Consider the following 13,480-nt stretch of genomic DNA (forward strand, 5'->3'; position numbering starts at 1 on the left):
AGACTTCCCAAATGTCCTTGTTGCTGAGCTTGGCGTTGAAGGAGGAGCCCAGGAAAGGGAGCTACTGGGAATCAGGGCAGCACACTCTTCCCAGGGGACACTTTGTTGGTGGCTGATACAAATGACAGACTTCCAGACTTCCAGAGACTGAGATGGAGGCAGGAGGCATATTGGATGAGCCTAGGTGGTCAGAATTATGTGCTTTCTCTCCATTCCTAAATGGGAGCTTAGCCTGAAACCATCCATTCCTCCTTTGAACTCTTAAACTTCCTGGTTTCCTTTTGTCTGATGGGAAGAAGGAATGAAAGAGAGAAGTTATTTGTCCATTTTTGGCTGCAAGTCAAAAGTAACCAGATAGACACTGTCTATGATTTTGTTTCTCTGTTAATCTCTCAATTCCTATGGTATTTCTTTTCTTTTTTTGAACCTTTCCCTTCCATCTTAGAAATAGCATAGGAATTGAGACTTGGAACTGATATACAATATTGATTCTAAGATGGAAGTTAAGGTTTTAAATATATGTGTATGTGTGTGTGTATGAGATAAGTCATACTACATGTCAGTTCCAAGGCAGAAGTTCCATGGGTAAGGGTCAGGCAATTAGAGTTAAGTGACTTGCCCAGGGTCACAGAACTAGGAAGTGTCGGAGGCCAGATTTGAACCCAGTGTTTCCTGTCTCCACACCTGGCTCTCTATCACTTGAGTCACCTAGCTGCCCCTCCAATGTCATTCCCCCCCCTCCCCCAGTCTCCCCTTAAACACTTACCTTCTGTCTTAGAATCAATGCTGGGTATTGGTTCCAAGGCAGAAGGGCTAGGCAATGGGGGTTAAGTGACTTGCCCAGGGTCACACAGTTGGGAAGTATCGAAGGCCACATTTGAACCCAGGACCTCCTGTCTCTATGCCTGACTCACAATCCACTGAACCACCCAGCTGCCCCCCTCCCCATGTTATTTCAGTGGTTTGATAAAACAAAACAAAACAAAACAAAACAAAAATCTGGTGGTCATCAACCCAGGGTGATGTGGTTAATGTCAGCAGAATGGTGAAACTGGAAGGAAGGTAAGAAACTGAAATCTGTTGAGGGGAAGGGAGAGACATTCCCCACCCTTTAAAGAGAAAAGAGATAGGCTTTTTTTTGGCATGGATAAGAAAGCTGTGAGGCCAATGAGAAGATTAAGAGAAGAGTATATGGATTTTGCCTGTCTTTTAGACCTATCAGTATATTAAGAGAGACACCTAAGGAAAAGTGAACCAAAGAAGAGCTAGGGTGGGGCCTGGGAAATTGGCTCAGAAACAGAACTGTCACCCAGGTTACCTGGTTTGGGTGTTGCAGTGACTGGCCAACTTCCCTGGGGCAGCTAACCAGTGATCGAAGGGAATTCTATTACCACAGACTCCATCAGACCAGTTATGTACATAAACATATGAATAGATTTAATATATAACACGTAATAATGAACATAGACGTGCATATATTATACATTGTCATATGTAACATGTATACATATATATGTATATATTTTAGATATGCATGTATAAATTCACACACACCTATATGTACATATATAAGGACTTCCAAAAGATGTAGTGATGTTATAGGCTATACAAGTTTAATTCTATACATGCATATGTAAATCCTACATATTTATTAAGCACCTACAAAATGTGCCAAGCACTATGCTGAGTGCTGGGAATGCAAAAAGAGGCAAAAGACTTTCCCTGTCCTCAAGGAGCTCATAATCTAATGGGGGAGACAACATAGGAACAAACACATAAAAATAAGCTAAATGAAGGATAAATAGGAAATAATCAGCAGAAGGAATTAATAGCACTAGAATTAAGAGAGATTTGGTGGTGGTGAGGGATATAGCTGAATGGCTCTGTGAAGAGAAAGCCAGGCCTGGAGACTGGAGATCCTGGGTGCAAATCTTACCTTACCACAGATACTTTCTAACTGTGTGATCCTGGGCAAGTCATTTACCCCCCATTTGCCTTGGAACTGATACTTAGTATTGATTCTAGGACAGAAATGATATTGGGAAAGGCTTCCCATAGAAGGTGAGATTTTAGCTGGGACTTGAAGGAAGCCAGGGAAGCCAGGAAGCGAAGATGAGGAGGGAGAGCATTCCAAGGATGGAAGAAGGCAGAGAAAATACCCAGAGATGAGAAAGTGTGCTTTGGAATGCCAAAGGGATAAAGAATACAGGGTGTAAAGGAAGACTGGAAAGACTGGGAAGGGATAGGTCATGAAAGGCTACAAATACCAAGCAGAGGATTTTGTTTGATTCTGAAGGGAATAGGGTGCCATTGGAGTTTATCAACTAAGGGAGTGACATGGTCTGCCCAATGTTGTAGGAAAAGCATTTTGATGATTGAATGGAGGATGTACTGGAATGAGGAGAGACTCAGGGCAGGCAGACAATTAGCAGACTATTGCAATAGTCTAGGCATAAGGGAAGAGAGCCTGCGCCAGGGTTTTGGCAGTATCAGTGGAGAGAAGGGGGTATATAGGAGACATGTTGCAAAGGCAAAACTGGAGAGAGAGAAGTCAAGGATGGCAGCTAGGGTGTAAGCCTGGGTGATTGTGAGGATGGTAATGCCTTTGACCATAATGGGGCAGCTTGGAAGGGCAGGGGGTTTAAGGAGAAAGATAATGAGTTCAGTTTTAGACATATTGAATTTAAGATGTTTACTGGACATTGTTCCAAAGGCATCTGGAGATAGGACCTCAGAGGTCAGCAGAGACTTTGGGGCAGGATAGGTAAATTTGAGAATCATCAGCAGAGAGATGGTAATCAAATTCATGGCAGCTAATGAGATCATTAAGTGAAATAATAGAGAGGAAGACAAGCTCTTCCAGATATCCCTGGATAGTGGGTGTGATGTGGATAAAGATCTAGCAAGAGGAAAGTGAGAAGAAGCAGTTAGATAGGCAGGAGGGGAAGCAGGAGAGAGCAGTGTCATGGAATCTTGAAAGAAGAGAGTGATCAATAGCATCCAAGGCTACAGAAAGGTCAAGAAGGGTAAAGACTGACTTGGGGTGGATTTAAAAGGCATCTCCAGGGAGCAGCTGGGTGGCTCAGTGGATTGAGAGCCAGGCCTAGAGACAGAAGGTCCTAGGTCCAAATTTGCCCTCTGATACTTCCTAGCTGTGTAACCTCAGGCAAGTCATTTAACCACATTGCCTAGCCCTTACCACTCTTCTGCTTTGGCCCCAAAACACAGTATTAATTCCAAGATAGAAGGTAAGGGTTTAAAAAAAGAAAAAAGCATCATCATGTCAGAGGGAGCTTCTTTCTTTTCCTTACCAGCTTGTATTTGAGTGAGAGAAATCCCTCCCACCTGGGTATCCATATGGCCTGTGAATACAGACTCTGTAATTTTCTATTTTTAGGTGAAGTAGTATTGGAGATGGTGACAACCCTGTGAGTTAAAAAAGGTTTGATGACCAGAATTCCTGAATCTGTAATCCATGTTGAGACAGAGGCTGAGTACCAATGAGGTGACAGCCAGTACTGCTCTTAGACCTGGGAACTGGGAGCCCCTACTGGGGCTGTACCTCAGGGCATCTGGCTCTTTAGAGAATCCTGCTCATCAGAGGCACAGAAAAATTGTGAAGATATTGTAAGAGAGAAAAGGGGGTTAATTTTAAAGGGTTGGACTTGATTATTTAAGAGTGTGGTCACTAGAAATTTAACTAATTCTGAAGAGATTTTATTTACAATTTATTTACAAAATGTAGAAAGAGTGAAGCAAAAAATCAGAGAGAGGATAAGGTAAGATATGTAGCCTAAACACTAAGTCCCAGTCTCTGGCTCAAAACCAGGACAGGGTGAGTTGGTCCTTAGCTGGCCTCAGCCAAGGACCTGGGGAAGTCTCTCCTGAGGCTAGTGACTTCAGAAAATATCGAGGAAAGAGTCAGCCTTTTCACTCACCACATGTCAGTCCAGTCAGCAGATACTTCTGCCCCTCTTCACCAGCCTTAACTTGAAAGCATGAAGAATTGAACTCCAGCAGAAATGGAAGTCCAAGTTGAATTCCACTCCAAGAATCACCTTTCCAAGTTGAACTCCACTTTTAAAGACATTTTCTCTTGTGTCATTTCCCCTAATTCCATGTCTACCAATCACAGCTGACACTCTGCTCTAGGACTGCCCAGAAGGCAGTTAGTTGATTCTGATTCATTACACACTATCACACATATGGGTCACAGACCTCTCACTTCATGAGTAAGTGGGATATTTGCACTTTTAGTAATTAGATCTAAATGGGCAGATCTTCATACTTAACTTTTAAGTTCCGTGTTTGTACTTTTTGTGATTGAATCTAAAAATGGGCAGGTCTCCATACTTAACTTTTAAGTAGGGTGTTTCCACTTATGGGGATTAAAATCTAAAAATAGACATGAGTTACAATTTAAATCTTCACCATCAGGGAAGAGATAAATATTTTAATCTTCATAATATACATGAAATACACAGGACAGAACAAAATAATTATGAGTGAGCTACACAACTATGCAGATGTGATTTTATTACATTGTGCAAACAACAGGAATGTTGGAATAGATCTAAATTAAATAATCCAATTGTCCTGGACTATGTGGTATGCAGGTGGCTGGAAGGTCAAGGAAGTGAGGCAAGCCTGATGGAATATCTCACATACCCACAATTGTTGGTGGGGGAATGTTCATATTTTTGTTCTTACTATATCTTTTCAGTAAGTATCTCTTTATTAAAAAAAAATTTAAACATTTACCTTCCATCTTCAATACTGTGTACTGGTTCCAAGGCAGAAGAGTGGTAAGGGCTAGGCAATGGGGGTTAAGTGACCTGTCCAGGGTCACACAGCTAGGAAGTATCTGAGATCAGATTTGAACCCAGGACCTCTTGTCTCTATTATTATTATCTCAATTATCATTGAGGCCTGGCTCTCAATCTATTGAGCCACCTAGCTGTCTTCCTACCCCCAAGTGTCTCTTTATAAAGGCTAATTAGGGTTCTTACAGTGGAGATTGATTCTGTAGCCCATATCCTCTTCCGTTCATTTGAACAATTTATATTTCTTTAAATATTCTTCTATCTCTCTTAGGCTGTCAGATTTATTTGCATATAGTTGGGCAAAGTAATTCCTAATACTTGCTTTAATGTCTTCTTTATTGGTGGTTAATTCGCCTTTTTCATTTTTGATACTGCTGATTTGGTTTTCTTCATTCTTTTTTTTTAAATCACATTAACCAATTTTTTCCCCCCATAAATCCAGCTCCTTAACTTATAGGAGATTGATTCTGACAGGAAGCATCACAGGATATTTATAGTTCGAGGACCTTCAGAAGCAATTGAAGCTAGTGGCTAAGGGGATTTCAGAATGGAATAGATTTGGACAATAGCAGGCTAAGGCTGAAAAGCTGAGATTGACTGATGCAAATTTATAGTTTGTAGTTCCATATACAAGAAAGCAGAAGTTTCTCTTACCCAGACATCTTTGAGGGTTGAGTCACAGCACCAGTGGGTCTAATTACTCCCTACCACTGGAGAGTTCTCTGCAGTATAGTGCACTTGTGTTGGTTGGTTGGTTGTTGTCCTTTGTACTGGAAAAGCACCAAAATGACATCACTGGTGAAGTCTTTTAACTTGTATATAAATTGGACTTAAGTGAGGCAGAGTAGCACAAGGTGGTCAACCTTACTCTCTCTTCCAGAGTCATCAAAGACCAGTAGCAAGACAAAAACCCAAGATGAATGGTGATGGCTTGGGATGTAGTGGATGATGATAGCATCTTTGATGTCTAACCAAGCTCTAAGTGCTCCACAGTGCCTGCTTCCTCCATCTTCATGGCCATTGGAACAATTGGTTTTCATTTGCCCATTCTGCTGGGGAAAGTCTTTACTTGCCTGGGGTAGACACCCCTTTAAATTCAGCAGTGGGTTTAAGACCTGTCAGTTATCCTCAACCTGATTTAACCTGCCTGCTGAAATGGTTTACCAGAGAATGACTGTCAAATATGCTACAGTTTCTTGGAGCTACAGCTAAAAGCCAGGTGGCAGATGTATAGCAAAGGAGGAAAGCAACCCTGAAGAAGGCTTGGCAAGTCTTCACATGAGAGGTGCTAGCCTTTTCTCACCACCTCAAACACCACAGTATGCTGGCAAATGCTTAACAACTGCCTCTCCAACCTCCTCCTCTTATAAGTCCCCATGACTTATTAATTCATAATTCATTCATTAATTCAGAATTAATGTGCATTGTTGACATTTTTTCTACTGAACTCTAGAAAACTGACAAAACAATGACTCAAATTTTGCTTTGTAGCATTGATTTCTGAGGTGTAAAGGCTCATCCTGGAAATTTTAACAATTGACTCTCCAGAGGTGGTTTAAACTAACTCCAGCACTGTAATAGGTTAGGTAGTGTGAAGATTGGATTTGGCTCTCCTCTGATTATAAAAATGAAGGTGCTTAGCTCTTCCTTTATTGTGATGATTAAATTATAATCCCCTATTTTAGATTTTAATCCCCAAAGTGTAAACCTAGTATTTAAAGTAGATCTACCCATTTTAACCACAAAAAGTGTGAACTAACTACAAAAAGGTGTGAACACCCATTTTATACATTTTGAGTGAGAGGTCTGTGAAAGAGTGGCCAGTACTGGAGAGGAGTGTCTACTGTGATTGGTAGATGTAAAATTTAGGGGAGGTGACATGAGAAAAAGGTCTTTAAATAGTGGAAACAGAGACACACGTGGATCAATCAGTCACTTGGGCTTGGAGTGAAGATCATCAGTCACTCGGAGTTGGACTGTGTTACATTTAAAAGAGTGGTCGACATAAACTGTAACAGTTAAAAGAGTGGTTGCCTTAAACTGTGACCACGGAAATATGGTTTCAAGACATTGTCTTGAGTTAAATCAAATATAAAGTGGTCGCCAGGGAAAAATTATCCAATATGAAATATACCCAAGTCAGTTGGGTTTTTATGGAGATTTTAATTAATACAAATAAGGAATTAATGAAAGAGAGTAAGAGGAAACAATGAGAAAAGGGCTAGGCCAGCCCAGGCCAGCCTAGGCCCAAGCCCTAAGAGAGAGATCAGTCAGTCTTTTATCCACTCACCACAAGATTTGTCCTAAGCAAGATTCTAGTGTTCAGAGAGACCCACCAGTTGAGCTCCTGAGCTCCACTTCAGCATCCAAGGCTGAATTTTCCTTAGAGGCCTTCTGATTCTCCTTTTAAAGAGAATTTTCTCCTATGTCACCTCCCCTAAGTTCTCACATCTACCAATCACAGTAGACGTTTTCACAGGACTGACCATTCTTAATTCACATCTTCTTTAGTTCTCAACTTCTCTGGGTAGACTAAAACCTCACACCTCTTTTGTTAAGGCTTGTCCCTTACAAGTTTGTAAGTTGCTTGACCTTCATAGGTATTTAGCACTTTCCTAAAAATAGACTTAGCTTAAGGCTTTTGCTTCACTATAAGTATGGGTTAAGTACTTTTCATTGTTCAGTAAAGAGTTTACAACTTTATCTTCCCCTAAGGTATGCTAAAGTATGGGTGGAGTAGAGTTCTCACATTCCTGATCAAGTACCTTCATTGTTTAAAATGGGGAATGGTCTTAACCAAATCTTATGAAGTAGGGTCTGAGAATTTTTAAGATTCACAACTGGAAGAGAATCACTTGGAGTTGGAATGAAGACAGTCACTTGGAGCTGGAGGAAAGAGACACTTGAGGAGAGACTGGAAGACAGACACTCTTTTGGAGTGAAGACACCTGGCTGTGGAACTGGACCCCCTGGAGGAGCTTGTGCAGGGGACCTCAGACTGCTTTCCTTTTAGATGGTCACCGTGGTGAGTTTAAAGGCTGACTTCTTTCATTGCCCTCTCTGGAGATGTGAACCTCTGAGAAAGGCCCAATGTCTCAAGATTCCTTTCCCCTGACACCATGGTGCCTTAGAATTTCTAATTGGTTTAGAGGAAGCCGGAGCTCTCTCTCTCTCTCTCTCTCTCTCTTAAATCTTCCTCTATTGTAAAATAAACTACCATAAATTACATTTTACTTTAGTAATTCATTTGGGGATTTAGAAATTAAATCCCTGGTGACCACCAGTTAAAAAATATTCAGTCCAACCATAAATTTAACAGTGGAGACTAAACCAGGTGTCTGCATCCATGCAAAGAAATTATATTTAAAAAAAACCCAACAGAATCCAACCAGTTCTAGAGGCTGCCAACAAATGATCACATTCATTGAAATCTTGAGGGTAGTACCCTCCTCCTTCATCCCTTTCTATATCATTAAGCCAGAAATTACATAATGGGCAAGTATTCAGTTAATTTCTTGAAATAATATTTAGGAGATGCTTAGCCTGGCACACTGTAGGCATCTGAATGATTATTCCTTCCCTCTTCCCAAGTAGCTCTTAGGACCAAAGATGAGCATTAATCTTTAAATTGAAATTGTATTTTCCTCTTTTCAAAAAACAAAGTTTTCTTGGAAAGATGAGCCTGGGCCATGGGATCTTATACAGTGTAAACTATTAGGATTGGAATTAGAAGACTTTGCTATTTACTTACTCCCTGTGTGATCTTGGATAAATCATTTTGTTTTGATGGATCTGTTTCTTTAGTTGTAAAATGGGGGGATTATATTAAATTTGGAGCATTAAACTCAAATAGAAATGGGGGCCACCAAACCATAAATAGAGATCCCTATGGGTGGTATACTGATTTAGAAAACCACATGCTAACATTATTTATGTTTTGTCATATTTCGTACATAGTTAAATATTCCTCTATTTTACATTTTAATCTGGTTTGGACTATACTCAGGAGTGTTATGGGCTATCTGGGGCCTGAGGTATGTTTGACATATCTGGGCTAGAACCCTGGTATAATAGCTAATTTTTGAGATTTAGATCCAGCAAGGAACTCAGAGGTTATCAAGTCTAACCTCCTCATTTTAAAGCTGGATGTCAGTGTGTGCAAATAGTAAATATCTCAAAGTAGTAGTGTGCATTCGAGTTCATCTACTCAAAGTTAAGGGCAACTAGTTGGTGCAGTGCATGGAGTCAGGAAGACATCTTTCTGAGTTCATATCTATCATCTGACACTAGCTGGGTGACTCTGGGTAAGTCACTCAACCTTGTTTGACATGATTTTCTTAGCTATAAAGTGAGCAGAAGGAAATGACCAACCGTTCCAGATGGGGTCATAGAGAGTCAGACCCAACTAAAATACTGAACAACAAAAATTCAGAATTAAAATGATGTAAAATATGGTCATTGGATCTAGTCCACTGGAAATAGGCAATGGAAATTCAAATAATATAACTACTTTATGGGATTCTTTATTCACACTAATCAAATCTTGGTTATATAAATCAAAAGACTTGTCCTGACTTCTTTGCCCTCCTATGCTGTCTTAGGCTCACGTTTTATTCACTGATTTTTTTCCCTTAGATTTCCCAAAGAGGAGTTATGTCAAGCAGCTTGACTTACATTTCTTTCTTTTCCTCTACCATCTTGGTCCCCCCTCTTGGAAATGCCAAATTTCATTTAGAAAATAAAGATGAAATTTTGTTCCCATTCATGTTTGTGGACCCCATGAAATCCAACCGTGGACCCCAGATTAAGAATCCCTGGGTTAGAGGAAAAAGGAATGACAGGTTGACAGAAGATCTAGAATGGCTGATGACTCCATTAAGTACAACTCTTGGCACTGACCCAAAGGAATTGTGACTCACTCTTATCTTTATCATGTTTAATGCATTTATAAATGGCTCTAGCTTTCTTGATGCTCCTCTGTACAAAATTTGGTGGACATTAGCTGCCCCTGGACCACCCTGAATCTGTCTGAACAGGGCTGATGACACTGCTTAATCTTTCAGAGCCAGAACCAACAATGAGACCTGGGTGGTTGTGAGGCAATCAGGACACATCCATCTTCAATATCTTATGTCCATTAGATTGGTTTGTAAACTACAACTTAACCCTGCAGTTTGATCAATTGAATAAGGAGGGAAATAAACATATACACCAGGTACTGCACTGATTTACAAATATTATCTCATTCTTTTGCAACAACTTTGGTAGGAAGTTACCATTATTATCCCCATTTTACAGTTGAGGAATCTAAGGCAAACAGAGTGTCTGAAGTAGAATTTGAATTCAGCTCTTCTTGAGTCCAGGGTTCTGTGCACTGTGGTACCACCTATTGCCTCTGAATGTGAGGCTTTTTCTCTATGCCATGAAATCCTGGGCAAGAAAGCATAAATGGGAAAACAGGGTGGATAGGATAAAGGTGGTGAGATTTTGAAGGGCTCTTGAGGGCTATGAATTGGCATTCGATGTGATAAGTGATAGGCAAAGTGTTTTTTTTTTTTAAACCCTTACCTTCCATCTTAGAATCAATATTGTCTATGGGTTCCAAGGCAGAAGAGTGGTAAGGGCTAGGCAAAGGGGATTAAGTGTCTTGCCCAGGGTCCCATAGCTAGGAAATGTCTGAGGCCAGATTTGAACCCAGGACCTCCCATCTCTAGGCCTGGCTTTCAATCCACTGAACCACCCAGCTGCCCCAGAAACATGAATTCTAATTGCTGTCACCTACTTGTTTGATGACCTTGCACAACCAACTATAATTTTTTCTGAGACTCAGTTTCTTCAGCTGCAAAATAGAAAGCAAATCCCTCATTTTTAATAACAAGCTTTCCTCCATCTATCTTATAGGGTTGCTCTGAGTCTCAAAGAAGAGAAGAAGGGACAGGAATTGTGAATTATCTCCCATCGTGGAATGCTTAGCTTGTTGGCTCTATCTCTTACCAGGACGAATTAATTGTCCTCCCTGGGACTGTTTTCTCATCTGCAAAAGAGAATGTCAAATCACATGGTGGCTAAGATCCCTTCTAGCTCTGCCATTTTGGCGTGGATGATTTTTGTCCTATCTCTGAAGTTCTGTGACAACATTTCTCAGGGCCAAGCCAAAGAGCTACATGTAGCAGCTCATTGTCTTAGCAAGGTTGAGTTCCTGGATTCTGGCTTTATTCAGTCTCACCTGTTGAATGGCATTGGAAATCCTAGCTTCGATACCCGAGGTGGAGCTTTGGAGGGCTGTTTAAATTTCACTTTGAGGCATCATTGTAGCTGGGATGCCTGTTACCCACAATCCATCTCCAGAGACTGGCAAGCTTCAGCTCCCCCCCCCCCCCCGACATTATAATGAGAACTTTTGACCAGGATGAGACATGGCTTGTTGAGATTTCCACAGTGAATGCAGATGGTTCAAAAAAAATCCAATTTAAAAAGAAAGGAATTGAGTTAGCTGCCCTGAGGTCTGCTATTGCTTCAGTGTTGATAATTACATTGGGAACTCAGAACTCAACTCCTAACAGCATTAAAGGTTAGGAGGTAAAGGGATATTTGAGCCAACATGCCCTGTCTGGGTTTTATCACCACTGGAGGGGAGAAGGAAGAGAAGAGAGCAGAACTCTTAAGCTTTCCAGATGGTCTTGAGCATCTCACAGGGCCTCTTAGGTTTTAGTGAAAGCCCAATGTGGGTACATAATTCCTGCCCAGTTTTCTCCCCTCCCGGGGTAGAGGGGATCTCTGAGGTTCTGATGAATATGGCCGTCACAGAGCCACATTTTTTCCAGAAAATATCATCTTAGCCTCCCTCTGCAAGTAATACTGCGGGGGCAGCAGTAATTTAGGCTGTAATATGCACCCATAATTACAATTACCTCAGGGCAAAAAGTCATTTCTGAAACCATCTGACCTCAGGCTTCATTTGCTGACTTTCTTCACTGATTCTTGTCTTCTTTTTTGGGACAAATCCTCAAATTTATAGGTTTAACTTGAGCTCAATCAGCCCCTGCCCTGTGGGGAAGTTCTTGAAAGTTTTTTTTTGTGTGTGTGTGTGTGTTGTTGGGGGGACAGTTGATTCTTTTCTCTTAAACTCCTTACCTTCCATCTTGGAATCAATACTGTGTATTGGTTCTAAGGCAGAAAAGTGGTGAGGGCTAGACAATGGGGGGCAAGTGACTTGCCCAGGGTCACACAGCTAAAAAGTATCTAAGGCTAATTTTGAACCCAGGGCCTCCCATCTCTGGGCCTGACTCTCAAACCATTTAGCCACCTGGTTGCCCCTGAGGGTTAATTCTTTAAGGGAGATTATTTTATTCTTTTTGTCCAACTATTGACAAGATACCTCTACTTGGATGTCCCACTAATGCCTCCGAGTCATGATGTCTCAAACAGGAGTTATCCTTTGTCCTAAATTGATGAGTCCTTCTGACTTTGCTCTCAGTGGTGTTGTCATTCATATATGCTCCTGTGTTCAAAATCTGAACTTTAGCTTTGCCTCTTCTTTATACTTGCTTGTCATAGCCAATTAATTGCCTCTGGATTTTATCCACACAATATCACTTCCACTTCTCCCCTTCTCTCTAATTCCATTGCTGCCACACTAAATAGAAGCCCTTATTTCTAATAGTTTGGACTATTCCAATTACTTCTACTCTTAGCAGCAGGCTTTTCTGCCTTTACTCTCACCACAATCTATCCTTCTTACTCCGGGCAGACACAAAGGCCTTTACTCACCCACCATTGCTAAATGAATATAATTCAGGCTCTTTATCTTGGTATCTAAGGGCTTTCACATTAAAAAAATAAGTTTATATTGTACATTTTTCACATCACTATGGTTTTCCTCAGTTTCATTCCCCTATCCTAGAGAAAGCCGTCCCATGTAACGTAATTTTTAAAGGCAAAAAAGAAAGAGGGGGACAAATAAGCATAACTGACCAATACATGAAAAACGTCCCAAAATATGTGCAATGTGCTCCTATCTCTGCAAAGCAGTGAGCTGGAAGTCTCTTCTTATATCTCCTTCTTTTAAATAATATTTTGTTTCTTCCCACAATTACATGTAAAAACAATTTTTAACTTTTTTTTAAATTGAGCTGCAAATTGTCTCCCTCCTTTCCACTTCTCCTTGCTGCTTGAGATGGTAAGCATAGATTATAAATGTGAACACATTCATATCCCATTTAAGATATTGCTTTTATAATCTTGCAACATTCTTCCTTTATTTATTTTTTTTGGTGATTGTTCTACTTACTTTGTTGCAGTTACTGTGACGGTTGTTTTCTTGCCCCTGCTTATTTCATTCTGCATCAGTTCATGGAGATCTTTCTAGGCTTCTTTGTACTCAGTATGTTTGTCCTTTATTACAACCCAGTAATATTCCATGGCATTCATTGTTTAGTCTGTCCCAAATTAATGTGCATCTACTTTGCTTCTAGTTCTTTGCTATCACAAAAAGTGCTGCTATAAATATTTTGGTGTATTTGGGGCCTTTTTTCTTTTCTTTCTTATCGATCATACTTTACACTCTAACCAGCCTGGCCATCTCTTGTCCTGTTGCAAGTTCTCCACCTCAGTTACTTTATCATGGCAGGTTAAGTCTCATTCAGGTTGTTTTAGTA

This window comes from Monodelphis domestica, chromosome 5 (genome assembly GCF_027887165.1).
Source record: "Monodelphis domestica isolate mMonDom1 chromosome 5, mMonDom1.pri, whole genome shotgun sequence".
Lineage (NCBI taxonomy): Eukaryota > Metazoa > Chordata > Mammalia > Didelphimorphia > Didelphidae > Monodelphis > Monodelphis domestica.